Below are 17,484 nucleotides of genomic sequence, written 5' to 3' on the forward strand. Positions count from 1 at the left end.
GTAGGGCTCTGGAGAAAGGGAGAATCCTTATTATTGCTCATGGCTCTTTAGTCTTTTTCTATGACTTGGTGAGGCTGACCTGCTCCTTTCTCTCCATTTCATTGTTGGAGAAGGAGGGATGGAAGGGTTAAAGTGGACGTCCGCCCATCGGTTAGGTACTTCCGGGGTCTCTTCCCAGGGCGCACAAGTCATCACTTTTTCCTTCAGCCTTGCTGACACCACCAACTGCTGGAGAACCCGCAATGATTTGTCTTCGGACAATGCAAAGGATGTGGCTCTGTCTTGTGGGTACATTTTAAGGAGGAGGGACCTCCACTTATGTGTCTGCGCAGCTGCTTCCTGTGGGCTTTGTGGTTGCTGTGTGCCGCCTTCTCATCTGATTGCGTTACCCTTAATAACCATCGCCCTGGCAGCAGAGGGGTGCCGAATCCAGCATCCTGCGTGCATATGTGTGTAATGTGCCTGGCAAGGGACCACAGCGAGGCATTCAGCACACCACTCCCCCAAGAACTAGCTTTCAGCTTCTCCAAATCCATTTATATTCCCACTCAGACCTTTGGGATCAACATTTCTGACCCTTTTGCAAAAAGCCAAAACACCTTTAGAAAAAAAAAATAATAGAAGAGAGAGGCAAAATTCCCTGAGCCTTCATTTCCCTTCATGGTTGAACTTCGATGACTCAAGTCATTTGCAGTCAATTTATTTAGCTGACTTGTCCTGCCGACTGCCAGGGGGTCAACATTTCTGGATTTGCCCCTTCCGGGGGCAGCATGTGGTCCCAGCTGGTTGTGGTGGGAATTGGGGGCAGGGGAGGTGTGGAAGCTAGGTCGGGGGCTCTTCTCTGTTTTGCTGAGATGATTCTTCTAGGGGGAGTGCTTTTGTTTGCTGTTTGCCTGCATTGGTGGGATTAGCTCTGATTACATATTAATAACTTACAGCACCATCTAGTAATTAGATGTTATCTTCCAGATGTTTAAAAGAAACCTTTAATATTTTAAGCTCCTTGGAGGTCTCTCGGCACTTTATTAAAATGGATGGAATTTAAAAGGGGAGTTGGTGGTGTAGCTTTTTCTGGATTCTTGGGCTGGTCTAAGGCCCCAGAGCCCAGGGTACCCGTGAAAGGACCCCAAGCATTTATTGCAGGGGCCCCTGTATGGGAACAATTGGGGCAGCCACCCACTGAACGTGTGGTGGAGGGAATGGCATGGCACTTCTGGCCCCTGTCAACCGGCTAGAGCAGCTCATTGATTTCTTTGAACCACTTGAGTGAATCTCTCAGAAGTTCCCCCCTTCTCTGAATCCCACACAATCGCCTGTTCTCTCTTTATTAGGCGCTTTGAGGGACAGACTGGTCTACACCTGCCTTTGAAGGGGCCCCCATCATGGTTTTAATGACCTCCATCCGTCAAAGGAAAAGTTCAGAGTTCATTCTTTTGTCCAAGTCCTGGCAACTGAGGAGTCCAGGGCGCTGGCTGGTCCGGCCTCCTTAAATCACCCGCCCCCGCAAACTTTCCCTGTGACCCGGCTCATGTCAAAACAGCGAGCTGGCCGCTCTGGCCATTGTCATCGGAATAAGGGCTAAGTGATGCTGCTTGGTCATTACGTGTGCCCTGATTGGCAATCAGGGTACAATAGGGGGTCATTAAAGGCCATAAAACTGCCATGGCTCTGAAAAGGGGATTTTGAATGGAGCCAGAGGGCTCTGGGAGCTGCCTTTGCTGCGGGCCTTCAAGGAGAGGGGATGTGGGCTGATCTGGGAGGAGAAAAGTCAGCAAGGTCTGGATTAAGAAGTTTCTCCCCTGTGACACCAGAGAAAACCGCACTCCTGATGCCATCTTCCCCGAAAGCGCATTATTCCATACTCAGAAAGGATGAGCTCGGAGCAACCATCCAGATAATGCTGCAGGAAATGAAGCCTGGAGGGATGACTTTATATATGGAGGCAAAAGTTATTCATAAATCTATAAGCGCTTGTTGAATTAAAGAGTCAGCATAGAGGTGTGTCTATACAGAGCTCTCTATAATGAGAGAGCTCTTACTGAGTGCTTGCCTTATACCAGCGCCTGCTACAGGCTCATTAGAGGCGTTCATTCAGCCCCACACCAACCCGTGGAAGTGGGGTAAGATTATGGTAGCTATAATAGGCATTTTGGGACTCCCCTGGTGGTCCACTGGTTAAGACTGCCTCCCAATGCAGGGGTTGCAGGGTTCGATCCCTAGTCAGGGAGCTAAGATGCCACATGCCTCCTGGCCAAAACACAAAAACATAAAACAGAAGCAATACAATAACAATACAGAACAAATTCAATAAAGACTTAAAAAAAAAAAAAGAGGCACTCTTGTAAAGCTTCCCAGTATCGCTGGTCTTGGAAAGGAATCATGAAAGAAGCAGGGGGATCCTTTATCCGTAAGTAAAAAGGAGGCCAGCATCAAGAGTTCCATTTTGTTGAGTTCCTACTAAATGCCAGGCATGTGTTGTATCAGTTAATTCTCATGTCAAAACGTCATAGTTGATACTATTATTACTCCCGTGTTAGGAGAATTAGCAATGCGGAAACTGAAGTGCGGGAAAGTGTGATGGGAATGGCATGTAGGCACTGCGACCTCGGCTCTGTTGGGGGTGCCACCCTACCGTCGTGCAGCTCCGTGGCTGTCCTGGAACTCTCACCCAGCCTTGCTGGCCCCACTGCCTGTGCTCTTGACTGTTGTGTGGGATGGATGTGGTGTTGGAATTCTGGGTTGGGATTCAGCAGATGTCAGTCTGAGACCTGCTGTGCAGCCTTGGGAAAGTCACTTCACCTCTCTGGGCCTCTGTCTTCTCTGCTGAAACATGGTAGGAGTGAGGTGAGACCTGGACTAGCTCTGAGCTTCTCAAACTTGGCCCTTCTCTGCCTTGGAATAAAGCCAGAGGATACATAATGTTATGCCAAGACAAGTCATTAAAAATGTTATTTCTCTGCTTTCTCAGATATAGATATATTCTGTAGTCAAGAGTAAAACCCCCATGACATCTTCAGATTTAAAAGGAACTTTTATAGAAGCGTGGGGTTAGCACTCCAATTGTTTGAGTTCTTCCTTCCCAACCCCCAAACCTCCCAGAGGTACTTGCCTCCTCTCTTATGGACTTCCCTGGTGACTCAGATGGCAAAGAATCTGCCTGCAGTGCGGGAGACCCAGGTTCGATCCCTGGGTCAGGAAGATCCCCTGGAATAGGAAATGGCAACCCACTCCAATATTCTTGCCAGGAGAACCCCATGGACAGACGGAGCCTGGCTGGCTACAGTCCATGGGATCGGAAAGAGTCAGACATGACTGAGTGACTAACACTTTCACTTCCTCTGCCTATAGGGGAGCTTAGAAGGAAAGTATGGGGTCCACTTGGTCACCTGGCATGGGGACGGCTTGACACCGTCTTGAAGTAGCCCACTAGTTGGTACAGGATTCTCTTGGTCTGCAAAATGGAGCCTTCAATCACTAGTGGGGGAATTACCTGAGATTTCAGATGAGGAAAGGCTCTGCCTGATGTCAGTGGAGGTGCAAAGGGGAAGGATGAGCTACTTTGAGATGACTGAGGATTCTCAAGGCTGTAGTTCCAAGTTCCAGCTAGTTCAAAGAGGAGAGGTTCTGGGCACCAAGAGCAGATATCCCTGTAGCTCCTGGGTCTGCACAGCACTGAGACCCTGGGCAGATGACAACTTCTCAGAATTTTTGTGTCCTCCCCGGTAAGAGGAGAACTCTTCCATCACCCAGGGACTAAGGTGGTGAGGATTCACCACCAGGTGCTCAGAGCAGGAGTTTATGTCATAAACTCTTCAGTATCAGACATTGCTAGTATTTCTATGGCTGCTTTACGTCTGTGACTAAACCATTCCTGCAAGCAACTGAACCGCTCACCTGGGGTCCCCATGAACTCTGACTCAGAGAGAAGAGAGAAGAAAGGAAAGGAGAAGAGGGAGGGAGAGAGAGAAGTGACGCGTACTTTTTGTGGTCTTTCTGTTTTAGAAGGTTTTCTTGGAATGGATTTTCCTTTCTCCATTTGTATGTTGAAAGCCACTGGGCATCAATGTCCCTTGCTATCCCTTTGCTTTGAGTTGATCGGACTCTCTTTGACTGTCCATCTTTTTTGGAATCCAGTCTTCTCTCTTTGAATCTCAGAATCTCCTTCTCCCTCTCTCTCTTGGCTGGGGATGGGGTGTTTTCTTTGAATCCCTGAAGGCAACCTTTGCTCTGCTATGGTTGGAGGGAATGGAGCTTCAAGATGAGGGCAGCGAGAGACATTTTGCCATCTCTGGTGGATGAGAGCAGTCTTTACCAGCATGCCCTTCTCCCACTCCTCAGTTGGCATGTCCATTCTGACACACTGACTTGTCCTGGGAAACTTCTGAAAAGTGAAGGAGAATCTTGGACCCCTTTCTCTTGTGTGACTTAGACTTGCCTGTGATGCCCTCCTTCCCTCCGGGAATTTTCCAGGGCACATTTGTCTCCCTCTGTGAGACAAGTAGGATTTCCTGCACTCCAGTCCAAGTTATGAATGCCCAGGATAAGACACCATTTAAAGTCTCATCAATCTTGCATCCTAGTTCCTCAAATAAATAGCCGTGGACCAGGCATGGATATTCGCTTAAGGGTGCCTAATACCAAAGATGCATTTGAGTAAAGGACCTATCGACTTCCTGCCCAGATAGTCTGAAGATGGACTGGAGTTCGTCAGTTTGCTCCTAGGCCATTTGGATTTATAGATTCTAGCCTGGCCTGGCCACTCTCTTGTCCTGTGACCTTGGGTCCTTCTCTTTTTTTTGGGCTAAGCCCTGGTTTGTACCTCTGTAAAAGGTGCTATGGAACTGGAATGTTTTCCTTTAGCTCTGCCATGCATATGTGCTCACTTGCTTCAGTCATGTCTGACTCTTTGTGACCCCATGGACTGTAGCAGGCCCCAGGTTCCTCAGTCCATGGCATTCTCCAGGAACAAATACTGGAGTGGGTTGCCGTGTGCTTCTCCAGGGGATCTTCCCAAGGATCAAACGTGCATCTCCTGCATGGCAGGTGGATTCTTTACCCACTGAACTACCTGGGAAGCCCTTATCTCTGCCATCCTACTCAATTATTCTTTCGTTTATTCGGTGAAGATTCACTGAGAACCTACAATGTGCCAGGTATAGCAGGCACTGGAAATTTGGCAGTTGTTGTTTGGCAGTTTGAAATTTGGATGATGTTGTTTCAGCACGGTGGAACTAAGAAAATCTAAACCGCTAGAAATATTGTTGGGGGACAAGGAGGATAAGGAGGAAAGAGGGCCAGTGAGGAGAGTTTATGGGTATGTGATTTCAGATCCATCATAAGATGGGCCACTCAACATAGGAGCCAACCCAGTGAGATGAGTCTGCATGAGGAGATGAACTCGCCATCCCTGGAAGTGTCCAAGGACATCAGAATGACAGCCCAGCAGACTTGTGCAAGTAGTTCCCTCTCCACGAGGCTGTAGAACGGCTGGCCTACGGAAGGGCGTGGAAAGCCTGTTTTAGGCACGAAGAAAAGTGAAAGTTGCATCTGACTCTTTGCAACCCCATGGACTGTAGCCCACCAGGTTCCTCTGTTCGTGGAATTCTCCAGGCAAGAATGCTGGAGTGGGCTGCCATTTTCTTCTCTAAGGGATCTTCCTGACCCACGGATTAAACCCAGGTCTCCTGAATTGCAGGCAGACTCTTTAGTATCTGAGCCACCAGGGAAGACCAGGCACAAGGGAAAGCATACACCAAAGCTGAAAGGCTGAAGTTTGTCCCTGCAGGGCCTGAACACACTGTCAGATTCCATCTGAGGCTGGTGGAGAGTCACTAAAGTCCTAGAGTCTTCTTTGAAACCAGGACACCAACATATGAATTTTGCAGGGGGTATGTAATTCCTCCATAGCATTCTGCATGTCCCCTGGAGAGCCAGACATTAACCTGTTGGCTGCTGGGTCATAGGAACATCGGAGGTCCCAGGGAAAGGGTGAGGGTGTCCAGGCAGTGGGCACAGGCATTCAGACTGGGGCCATTTACCTACTGGCACGGTGGCATTTAAATTTCTAACAACTGGTAAGGCTTCACCTGCTTAGCTCAGGTGAATGCCGGCCCTGTGTGACTGGGTGGAACAGGGTGGAATGGGGTGTGACAAATTGTGCCAAGTCACCAGAAACAGGAGCTTTCAGCATAAAAATTATCCATTGGTGGTTGGTTGCATTGGGAGAGGCCTTTAAAACACAAATGAAATATTTGCTTTAAGAGTAATAGAGCTTAGCACGTGGTCCACAGCTGCCTTTTAAGAGAGTAACTTGTTAATTTCTTTTTTCCCTTGGACTAAATATCTGTCTTGATGAGCATAAGGGGAGTAGCTGTATTGAACATCAAAGCCTTCATTACTAACCAGAGGGAGGCCCTTCCTTCCACTCTCCCTCTCTCATAAGCCCAACCTTATCTGGAGGGACCTCTGTCCCCAGAGCTGTAAAACAAGCTCTTTTTCTAAGCTAACGGTGCACAATAGTGTCAAATTATGTATAATGATTTTGTAATGTGAACTAATGCCACCAGGGACCTTGTGGAAAGTACCACTTTCATTAAACTTATCCAGCAACAGGGTCTGAATATGAATTTAGAGGCACCAGTAAATTGCAAGGCACATTTATTTTAAGCCTTTGCAGGCTGCTCCTATAACGCAAAGACCCACGGGGCAGCAACCAACAGCGCTGGTGCATTTTGGTTTCTTGGTGTGGAAGCGGAGGGAGGCAAGAGTGCTGTGTTCCGTGCATCTCTTCACCCCAGGACCCCAAGCCTGGTGAGGTTCTTTGCAGCAGATGTGGGAGCCGCCTGCCTCGCTTTGTTTCAAACATGCTCATACCTCCTGGAGAGTTCCACCACCCTCCTGATGGAGAGCAGAGGGCACCCGGGCATCACCTCAGAATTAATGAGACCTCCAATTACATTCATTTGCTTCAAGGAATTGTACCCCACAATGACCCCCCACATTTCAGAGCCTTCCCGCCTCCTTCATGTTCCTCCAGACGACGTAGCTAATTATAAGAAAACCATCGCCAAGAAGGACAAATGGAAGAGACCTCAGAAGAGAATCATAAAGGATTACCACCTCTCCACCCCCGGGGGTCGGGTCCATGAACCCCACATGGGAAGCCCGCCTCGCCTTCCCCGTGACCTGACGGAGCGAAACTCCGCCTGTGTTCTGGCCACCACCACCGCCGAGACGAGAGACAAGACATCACTAATCAAAACTAACCCGTGCCATTTTTTCGACTCTGCTAATCTTAATTGAATCAATCTCCCAGCCTCTCTTGACAGTGAAAGATTGCTCAAATCTGGGAGGCCAGGCTGGACACGACTCCTGGAAGAAAAAAAATCTTCCTTAATCATTAATTTGTCCATTCCCTCCCATTTGGCCCCATCCTTCACTGTCTTGGCGGTGCACCACCCCTCCCCAAACCTTCCTCTCTTAGTAATCACTGCTAAGTGTTCTTCCCAATACGCTCACGTGACTAGAAACCAATTTGCGGGAAGAAGATGTGGTAGAGTAGCCCCCACCCTCTCCCTTCCTTTGATGCTCCTTCTCTTCCTTCTTTCTATGAAGTCTAGGTTGGCTTTAATTAAGTCCAAAGAAGTCTCTAGCACTATCTTCTTGACACAGTGGTAAACAGATTTACAGCAGACTTTCCCAGGAATTGAAACTACCCCGGCAACAAGTTTCTCTTAGGTAGACCACCAAAAAGGCTGCTGTTATCCAAGGATGCGTCCTGATCCTACTGAAATCATCGCATGACTGGAACTGCCGTCTCCTTGTGTGTGTGCTAAGGTGCTTTGGTCGTGTCCGACTCTGTTTGACCCTATCGACTGTAGCCCGCCAGGCTCCTCTGTCCATGGGATTCTCCAGACAAGAATACTGGGGTGGGTTGCCATTTCCTACTCAGGGATCTTCCCAACCCAGGGATCGAGCCTGCATCTCTTAGGTCTCCTGCATTGGCATGTGAGTTCTTTGCCACTAACGCCACCTGGGAAGCCCAATATCCTTAATATGGCTCTAAAGGAAAAGAACTTATGCCCCCTGGACTTAATATTTAAGTTTTCAAAAACTGTTCTTTTTCTTCCCCCAAATTATCCAGTGCTCTCAGGCTCTCGGTTTAACTGTGCTTTTGTGTTTCTTAAAATGGGTCCAGTAGTTAGTGAAAAATATTCTTGAGGTGAAAGTTGAGATGAGAGTAGAGTAAGGGAATTTGTCACCTTTTGCCTTACCCGTGGCTTGGACTATTGCAGTAGTATGCTAATGGGTCTCTTGGTTTCTATCCTTGCCAATGCTCTGATCTCCAGTAAGAGAGTGATGTGTTCTAAAACACAGGTCATATCACTGTGTTTTTGCTCAAACTTAAGTTTCCCATCTCACTCAGAGATAAAGCCCAAAGTCTTTCATGGGTTTAGTCCCCAGTAGCCTTGGATCTGGCCTTCCCAGGTGGCGCTGGTGGAAGGAGTGCCAATGAAGGAGACAATAGAGATAAGCATTCGAGCCCTGGGTTGGGAAAATCCCCTGGAAAAGGGAATGGCACTAACTCCAATATTCTTGCCTGGAGAATCCCATGGACAGAGGAGCCTGGCAGGCTACGGTCCACAGGGTCGCACGGAGTTGTATACATCTGAAGTGACTTGCATGCACGCACAGCCTCGGATCTGGTCTATTACAGGCATTCCCTGTTTTTTTTTTTTTTTTTTTTGCAAGTTTTGTGAAAGAGCTACATTAGTATCTGTTTTTGATAGGTGAAAGAAACCTGAAGAGGAGTCATGAAGACAAGTGAATTTCGCTTTCAGCATTTGCTTTGCAGAAGCCATGATAAAGGTGGCGCGCACCCAGAGCAGAGAGTGGCGCCACCAAGCTCCTTCCCCGGAAACTACACGCAGCCTCTGAGGATCTGGCCTCAGAGTTTTTTTTGATCAAGCATCTGCGCTTGATCTAGATTTATTTGGTGCATCTCTTAGCAAGATGTGTCCCAAGGTTATTGCTTGTTTACCCTATGCTGTTCCAGTTTATAAAGGTTTCGTAGGAATGTTCTCCTTTCGGACCGCAGGGAAACCTCTGCTCTCTCTCACTTTTTCCTTGCCAGCCACACTGGTCTCCCTGGTTTCTCCTTGAAGATGTTAACCTTGCTCACACCTCCAGCCTTTGTACTGGCTGGATGTTCTTACCTCTGTTAACACAGTGGCTCTTTCCTTCACTTCATTCAGGTCTCTAATGAAATGTCCACTTATCAAGGAGACAGTTCTTGACCATTCCATCCCTCTCTCCTTTGTTTATCTCTGGGGCAATTATTCTTCTCTGACCTAGTTAAAAAAATTTTCTGTGTCCCCCACTAGATGCTAAACTCTGCAAGAGGATAGACCTGCCATATGATAGGTGTTTATTAAATACTGGTTTAATAAGCGACTGTTCCCTGGTAGCTCAGTTGGTAAAGAATCTGCCAATGCAGGAGATGAAAGAGATGAGGGTTTGATCCCTGGGTTGGGAATATCCCCTGGAGAAGGAAATGGCAACCCACTCCAGTATTCTTGCCTGGAGAATTCCATGGACAGAGGAGCCTGGTGGGCTACAGTCCATGGGGTCCCAAAGAGTCGGACACGACTGAACATACACACATGTTATCCCAGAGATAAGATTCACTGAGAGGCCTTTAAAGACTCAGTACTCTTGAAGGCAAATTTTCATAATTTAATTATTTGTAAAATTTCCCTTAAAACGTTTCATATTGACCTTGAATTTCCCAACAACAAAGGTGGAAAAGTCTGCAAAGGACTCTATTAACAGTAATTAGCAGTGTTTGAAGCTGGGCAAGACACAGCAGTTGTCACACTGGCTTTCCAACACAACACTGATTCTACTCAGCATCAAGAATCTCCCACCAGACAGCATCTCTTTGTGGCTATTTGAGTCCAAGTTTTTAACCCAAGGTGGATTGCCAGTCACAGGTGGATTTATTATAGCTTGGTGGACTGTTCCCCGGCCCATACAGGCCCGTTCCCCCCAGACTCCTCTGCGTGTAAATGCCAGGTGGTAAAACAAATAAAACACACTGTTCCTCTCTCATGCCTCGTCATAAATCGGCCCCAGCCTCACTCCTGGGGCTGGCGTCGTCTGATTTATGCCATTGGTGAGATTTATGGTGTAGTCATTTAACATAAAAAATAAAACCTTTCAAACATGAGCTCTTACACATAAATTCAAGAGCTGGCAAGCGTTCGGAAACTTTTGTTTTCTTTGGTGATGGTGAACATGCCTGCCTCATCTTAGGGATCATTTAAGGTAGAAATCTTCGTGACTGAAACGTCGATGGAAGAATAGAGGCTGCTGAGTGAAGCCAACATCATGTTTTGCTCAAAGTATGGAGCCAGGGTGAGTTGATTTGTCGTTCAGATTGGGGCTTCTGCTGAGGGTGGTGGTGAACGCCGATTTTGACTTGGCCCCCAAGGTACCCCACCACTGCCTTGAGAAGGTAGAGATTCCACATGGAAACAGATGATGTCATCAGTGGACGCTGCATCTTCATTGGTTGAGCTTGGTTGGGGAAGGGAGTGCGGTGGAAATTTTCCTGCCTTTAGAGGTAAGGAAATGTGTGAGTTTGCCATTTTTAGGCCTCAGCTTCCTTTTTAAAAATAAAAAATAGAAAATAAAAAAGAAGGGAATAGACTAGACAGCTGATTGCTGAGATCCCTTTTTGTGTTTGATTTTATGATTCTTTGTTCTAGAAGGAAAAGAATGTGTCCAGATTTTTCTTTGTATTTTCACAAGGTTTGGTGAAAGGAACGATGTTTGTTGAACTAAATTTGAATTTTACTTCAGAAGTTTGGGGTGAAAGGAGAGGTGGAGAAGGAGCTTCTGCTTAATTTTGAAGGGTCCTCAAAGGCTCATGAAGATGAAAGTCATTCTTTATTTGACTTAGCTTGTATATGCCATTTGGAAGTCACTGAGGATTTCATCCTCAGAAATGTTTAGACTGAAAAAAGAAATCTAAACAACCCTTCCTTTGCCTAAAATTTGGTCAGTTTTTATGATATTTGGATATCATAAAATTTCTTATTTACTTCTTCAGGCTGATAATTGTCATTTTTGAAAGCAGTTGGGTGTTTGGGTGTTTCCAGCCTTTCAAAGAATGATACATCTCACCATATACATGATTATGTGGAATATATATGTATATTTCCTGTTTAGGTGACAGTTTTAGGATCCTTCTAAGCAGTGATAAAAAACTTGTGGTTATAATGTGTGATCATTTTGCCTTTCATTATAATGCAGAATTTCTCTATGCAAAATCAGGCCAAGATATAAGCCTAAACCCAGGGGCAAAATTCATTCATTATGCATGTACATTATTCCCCCAAATATTGATAATACTTTTCATAATAATTATTTTACATATATTAGCTCTTGCTGCTATATTAGTATTAAAGATACCTTTATTAATCTTGAATATTTGGCTGAATAATAAATAGGATCTCAGAGGCTTGAGTTAAAAGCTGCTCTTAGCTAGAATGCTGTAAATCAGTTGTTTTATGAATAAAATTGGCTTCTGTATTTTTTTTCCTCAGGATTGCTTATTTAAATAATTTCCCCATTTATTGAATGTGGATTTTTTTTTTTTTTTTTACTGGAGACACGTCCCCCTGCTGCCACCCTCCCTCCTGGCTGTCTCTGGACATTTTTCTCCTGGAGAAAAATGCAAAATTACATAAACCTTCTTCTAAACCTTCACAGTCTGAAAGGGCAAACACTCTGCATTATTTAGCAGGCAATAGGCATTTCTGTCCCAGTGACACTCTCTCATGGTTTTTTCCCTCTCTCTCTTTCCTCCTTCCTTCCTTTCTCCCTCCCTCCTGCCCTCCCTCTCTTCCTTCATTTCTTCATTTCTTCCTTCCTTCCTTCCATCCGTCCTTGCTTCGTTATTAACAGATAGCAACAAGAATAATGATAGTGATACGTACCATTTATTGAGCGCTAACAATGCACAAGGACTTAAATGTACCGGCTCATTTAATGCTCAATCCTGTTAGTTGAATACTGTCATTACCTATTATGAAACTAAGCCTTAGAAAGGTTAAGATCACATACCTGGCAAAGAATGGAGTCAGGATATAATCTCTAATTGGTACAACTCCAAAGTTCATCCAGTGTTTCTTCTGAGATGCAAGTTCAGAGAGGGTGTTTGTGTGGTACGGAGGAAGGGGCAGGCCACAGTGTCCAGCCTTGCAGGTCCCCGGGGGCTGCAGCTGGGGAACCCTGTCCTGCCATTGGTAGGTAAGGATGCCCACGGAAAGAGAATGTGGCTATAGTAAGGGTATGACATGTGCCATCCCACAGTGATCTCTCCCTTTCTTGTGCAAGGTAGTAACTACATCTTCCGATTATGTCAGTGGGCAAGGAGAATGAATGTCTTCTTTGACTTCCATAATTTCTCTTTTAAATTTAATTAATTTATTTTAATTGGAGGCTAATTATTGTGGTTTTTCCATATATTGACATGAATCAGCCATGGGTGTACAACTTCCATCATTTCATCCGGGGTAGAGGCCAAGGGCTAGCCCACTTGTGCCCACCCTGATGGGTTGATAGATTCTGCCTGGAGTTAGACTGTGGCTGAGCAATATCACAAAGGATTGGTGATGCCTGCCCTGGGCTCAGGCTAAGAGACTAGGCAGTAGAACTCCTGGGTGTTTGCTAAACCTGGGCTGGAATGTGCATGGGTTGGATGACCTGCCTTTCAAAGCATTCCATGTTGGGAACTTGGAATCATGACTCTTATATTCCAGAGAGATAAAGGCTCCAGTGAGAGTGTGATTTATCCAAAATCTTACATGACAGAAAAGAGGACAGGGCATCCAGGATCCTCAGATGCCTTTGAGCAGCTTCTCTATGAAGCATCTCCTCATTGCTCTGAGAAGGAATGGCATGGCAGTCTCTATTTTCCTCACTGTACTTATGCCTGGTTGAAATGATCATATTTTTATTTGCTTGTCCTATCTGCTCACTCTGCTGGGATATAAACCTCATGAAAGAAGAAAGGAAGCTTGACCTGTTTACTACATTATCCCAACACCTAGAACTCTCCCTGGCACTCAAATGTCTGTTGAATGAATGAATGTCTGAATGAGTGAGGGAGTCAAATGGTTTTCGCAGGACCTATGCTCTCCTTTGAGAAATTCCCACCACTCCCATCTCAGGCTCATCCTTCCCAAACTCCATCTTCTGGATTTGACCACTGTGCGTGGTTCCAGATTCTCTTTCTTAATTCCTCCAGTATCTTCCAGTCTTGCCATTTAATCACAACCCACATATGTTCCTTGGGAGCATTCCAGGGCACCAAAACATATTCCTGAAGTCATTTGTATTTCTAAATATGGCCTCTTCAGCTCCCACAGCTAGGGGGAGGCTAGCCTAGTCAGGTTTTAGATATACATATTATTATGTAAATGTACTCGAATTGAATATGATTTCCTTAAAAATATTTTCCAGTGGAAAATAGATCTCCTTGCAGGAGGAACCTAGCCAGACTATACCTGAATAAAACCTCACCTCATTGTTATCAGGGAGTGTGCATGAGACAGACATGAGTGGGAGACATTTCAACAAGCAATTTTTAGGATTAATGATGACAATAACAATAGCGAGAATCTATTGAATTCTTGCCAAGTGCCGAGCACTGAATAAAGCCCGTGAAGAATGTTTTCTCATTTAAACTTGCCAGTAACCCGAAGGGTACTGACACTGATTACTCTAGGTTTCTAGGTGAGTAAACTGAGGTATGGGTTTCCCAGGTAGCGCTAGTGGTAAAGAACCCACCTGTCAATGCAAGAGACAGAAGAGACACAGGTCGGGAAGACCCCCTGGAGGAGGCATGGCAACCCACTCCAGTGTTCTTGCCTGGAGAATTCCATGGACAGAGGAGCCTGGTGGGCTACAGTCCATGGGGTCTCAAAGAGTCAAACTGAAGTGACTTAGCATGCACGCACACAAACTGAGGCACGGGAAGATTTCAAACAGGCCCCAAGTTCACCTAGGTTAGGGAAGGGTCAGGGGACTTTCCTAGTGGTCCAGGGTTAAGAATCCACCTTCCAGTGCAGGGACGTGGTTTGGTCCCTGGTCAGGGAACTAAGATCGCACACGCTGTGGGGCAACTAAGCCCTCAGGCCACAATAATGGAGGAGCCTGTGGGCCTCAGTGAAGAGCCCTGTGCCGCAACTAAGACCCATGTAGCCAAAAATAAGTAAACAAACAAACAAACAAACGCAGTGTTGAGAGGTAAGGCGGTGCAAGCTGGCCTCAGAGGCCCTGTAACCTCTTCTCTATCTGGACTCCAGACATGGGAAACCCTAACTCTGAATCATTTTCCAAGGCACCTCAGAGGAAATGCTGAAATAAATCTAGAGGCTTAGAAAACAACATACAGTATCAAACTCCTCTCCATGCCTTTTGAACATCATTCCAGCTGGTTCCAGTGCCTCTATAAGGGATAACGTGGAGAAACCGGATATTTCTGCTTAACAAATGTGTGAAATAATCAGGGTAGGTCCTAACTCCAATACAACACCCAGGATCAGACCCATTTGGTTTTCAAAACGGGAGTGATTCTTGCATGAAAGACAATGTGTCATTGTTCCCTGGAGGAGCCATTCCAAGGGAAATTCTGCTTCTTTCTTTAAAGGGACTTTAAAAGAAATTCATCCCCCTCAAAAGTGCCCCATAGACTTTTTCTACACATGACTAATCCAGTTTCCTGTGACCTCTCTTTAGTGCGACCGGGACACAAGAAAGAGCTGCAGCTTCTGCCGACCCCAAACATTTAGTTACATTAATCACAGCGTGTTTTTGGACTTGGAGCTTCTAGATTGAAAGACACTTTCTTGGGGAGACATTGATCAAACAGTCTACAGGTATCTGTACATCGAGGGACATTAATCATCTCTGCATTATCTCACCCACCAGTAGAATATGTAAATGTGATTCCTGTCAATGATAAGGGGAAGTGAAATTATTCTTAGAGATTGGTCCATCTGGAGCTGTTGATACCATCTTACCCAAGACAATAGGTTGTAAAGATAAATTTTTTAGCATTACTAATCCACGGTTGCCAATACCAATGGAGGATGGAGAAATTTAAAACCAGGCTAAGGGTGTACAGTCAAGGGAAGAGAGGAAAACAAGCCCCAGTTCTGCGTTAGTCCCTGCAATAGTATTTGGCAACCTAGCAAAAAAGATGCTTTCTGCATAATTAAGGAAGGCATTTTTGGAAGAGTCTTGCTGGGCAGTTGGAGGATTTGCTCTGAAAGAGTTCACATCCGGTCAAAGGTTTAACTCTTTACACACACAACACAAAGACCTCAAAACCCAGCAGGGAAGTTCCATTGTTTCTACAGATTGGGAATCCAGGGATTTCATCTTCATGAGAGGAGTCTTCCTAGACTCTGACTCATTAACTGCCCCTTATAGAAGTGGCAAAGGTGTTCAGCGTTGGAGAAATAGAAGCTAGTGGATGAAGCTCTTAGCTGAAGGACATCCAGGCTTCTAATCCCAGCCACACTCCTTAATAACTTGGCAACTTTGGGCGAATCCCTTCCTATTCTGGTTGATTTCTTGCATAAATAAAGCAAAGTGGATTGGGTAAGCGATGTCTTCTCTGTGATAGAGGGAGCACCTTTCTAGGTGCTCCTGCTTCTCTGTCAAGGTTGAGAAAGTTAACAAGTTCAGCTGAGGTCCTTTGAGATGCTGACCTGTGGAAAGAAGTCTCTGGCTTTATCTACTGTGTGGCCAAAGTGCTTGAAAAGTTTGGGCTGTTTGGTGCTGGTCATCTTGTGAGATGCCCTGTTACAGAAGAGACCTCGGGAGAGAGGACCTGCAAGCCTCAGTGAATATCATCTTCATAAAAATTATTATTCAGGAACCACTGAAGGCAGGAGAGTATCTTGGGGACTTATGCCCTTTTTAAGTGTGAATGCTAAACTTATCTTGCTGGAAGCTCCAAAATTCAAAATTACTCCTTGAAGATAGCTGAAAATCAATACTGAGTGAGATTTCTGGGTCTTCCCCACACTCTAACTGTCCTCCCCTCCTTTTACATGAATAAATAAAAAAAGTAAGGAATTCTAAATTTTTATTTTTAAGCCCCAGAGAGGAGAAAAGGTGAAGGGCTTCAGTGGGCATGAGAATTCTCTTTCTTAGTGATTAATGATGGAATAGCATGAGATGGGTTATTAGAGGATGCAAAGGGGCTCTTTCCTTGGAGACCTTTAAGAAAAAGACTAAGTGATGACTGGCAGATTCCAAGAAGGAACACGGTAATTTCCTTCTCTGATGTCATTTTCCAAAGGTCAGAGATGTTTTCTTCCTCCAGGTCCTTAGCTTTCCTCAAGTAATCCATTTTGAACCTGACATTCACTAATTTGCCTAAATGTTCCTTGAACTTGAATGGGGTAATGAGTTCCTCAACTCTGTTGTCCCCTGTGAAGGTTAAACAATGTCCCTCATGCTCTGTGGACTGCCAGTGTTGCGTTTCAGAATCTAGAAAGCCTCTTAGCCCATTCAGTTATGTCTCCTTCATCACCCCTCTTTCCAGAATTAGTAGCTTTTGTGTTTCTTAAGCTTGTCCTCATATGAAAGTTTTTCTACTACTTGTCAATGATTTTAATTCCTTGTTTGTTTTATGTTTACCATGCTATTTAGTGGTGGGATTGCTGCTGCTACTGCTGCTGATTCAGTTGTGTCCGACTCTGTGTGACCCCATAGACGGCAGCCCACTAGGCTCCCCCATCCCTGGGATTCTCCAGGCAAGAATACTGGAGTCGGTTGCCATTTCCTTCTCCAATGCATGAAAGTGAAAAGTGAAAGTGAAGTCGCTCAGTCGTGTCCGACTCTTAGCGACCCCATGGACTGCAGCCTACCAGGCTCCATGGGATTTTCCAGGCAAGAGTACTGGAGTGGGGTGCCATTGCCTTCTCCATTACTGAGTGTGAACTCTATGTTATTGCACAGTGAGTGGTGTTGTTTAGTTGCTAAGTGTGTCCGACTCTTTTGAGACACCTGTGGACTGTAGGAGGCCAGGCTCCTCCATCCATGGGATTTTCCAGGCAAGAATATTGGAGTGGGTTGTCATTTCCTCCTCCAGGGGAATGTCCTGACCCAGGAACCAAACCTGAGTCTCTTGCATTGGCAGACAGTTTCTTTACCACTGAGCCACCAGGGAAAGCCACTCGTACAATGACAGGATTATGCTTTTTGGACACACGTTAGACTAGATTTGGACTATAAAGAAAGCTGAACACTGAAGAATTGATGCTTTTGAACTGTGGTGTTGGAGAAGACTCTTGAGAGTCCCTTGGATTGCAAGGAGATCAAACCAGTCAATCCTAAAGGAAATCAACCCTGAATATTTACTGGAAGGACTGATATTGAAGCTGAAGCTCCAATACTTTG

The sequence above is a fragment of the Ovis canadensis genome, chromosome 14, assembly GCF_042477335.2.
Source record: "Ovis canadensis isolate MfBH-ARS-UI-01 breed Bighorn chromosome 14, ARS-UI_OviCan_v2, whole genome shotgun sequence".
Classification (NCBI taxonomy): domain Eukaryota; kingdom Metazoa; phylum Chordata; class Mammalia; order Artiodactyla; family Bovidae; genus Ovis; species Ovis canadensis.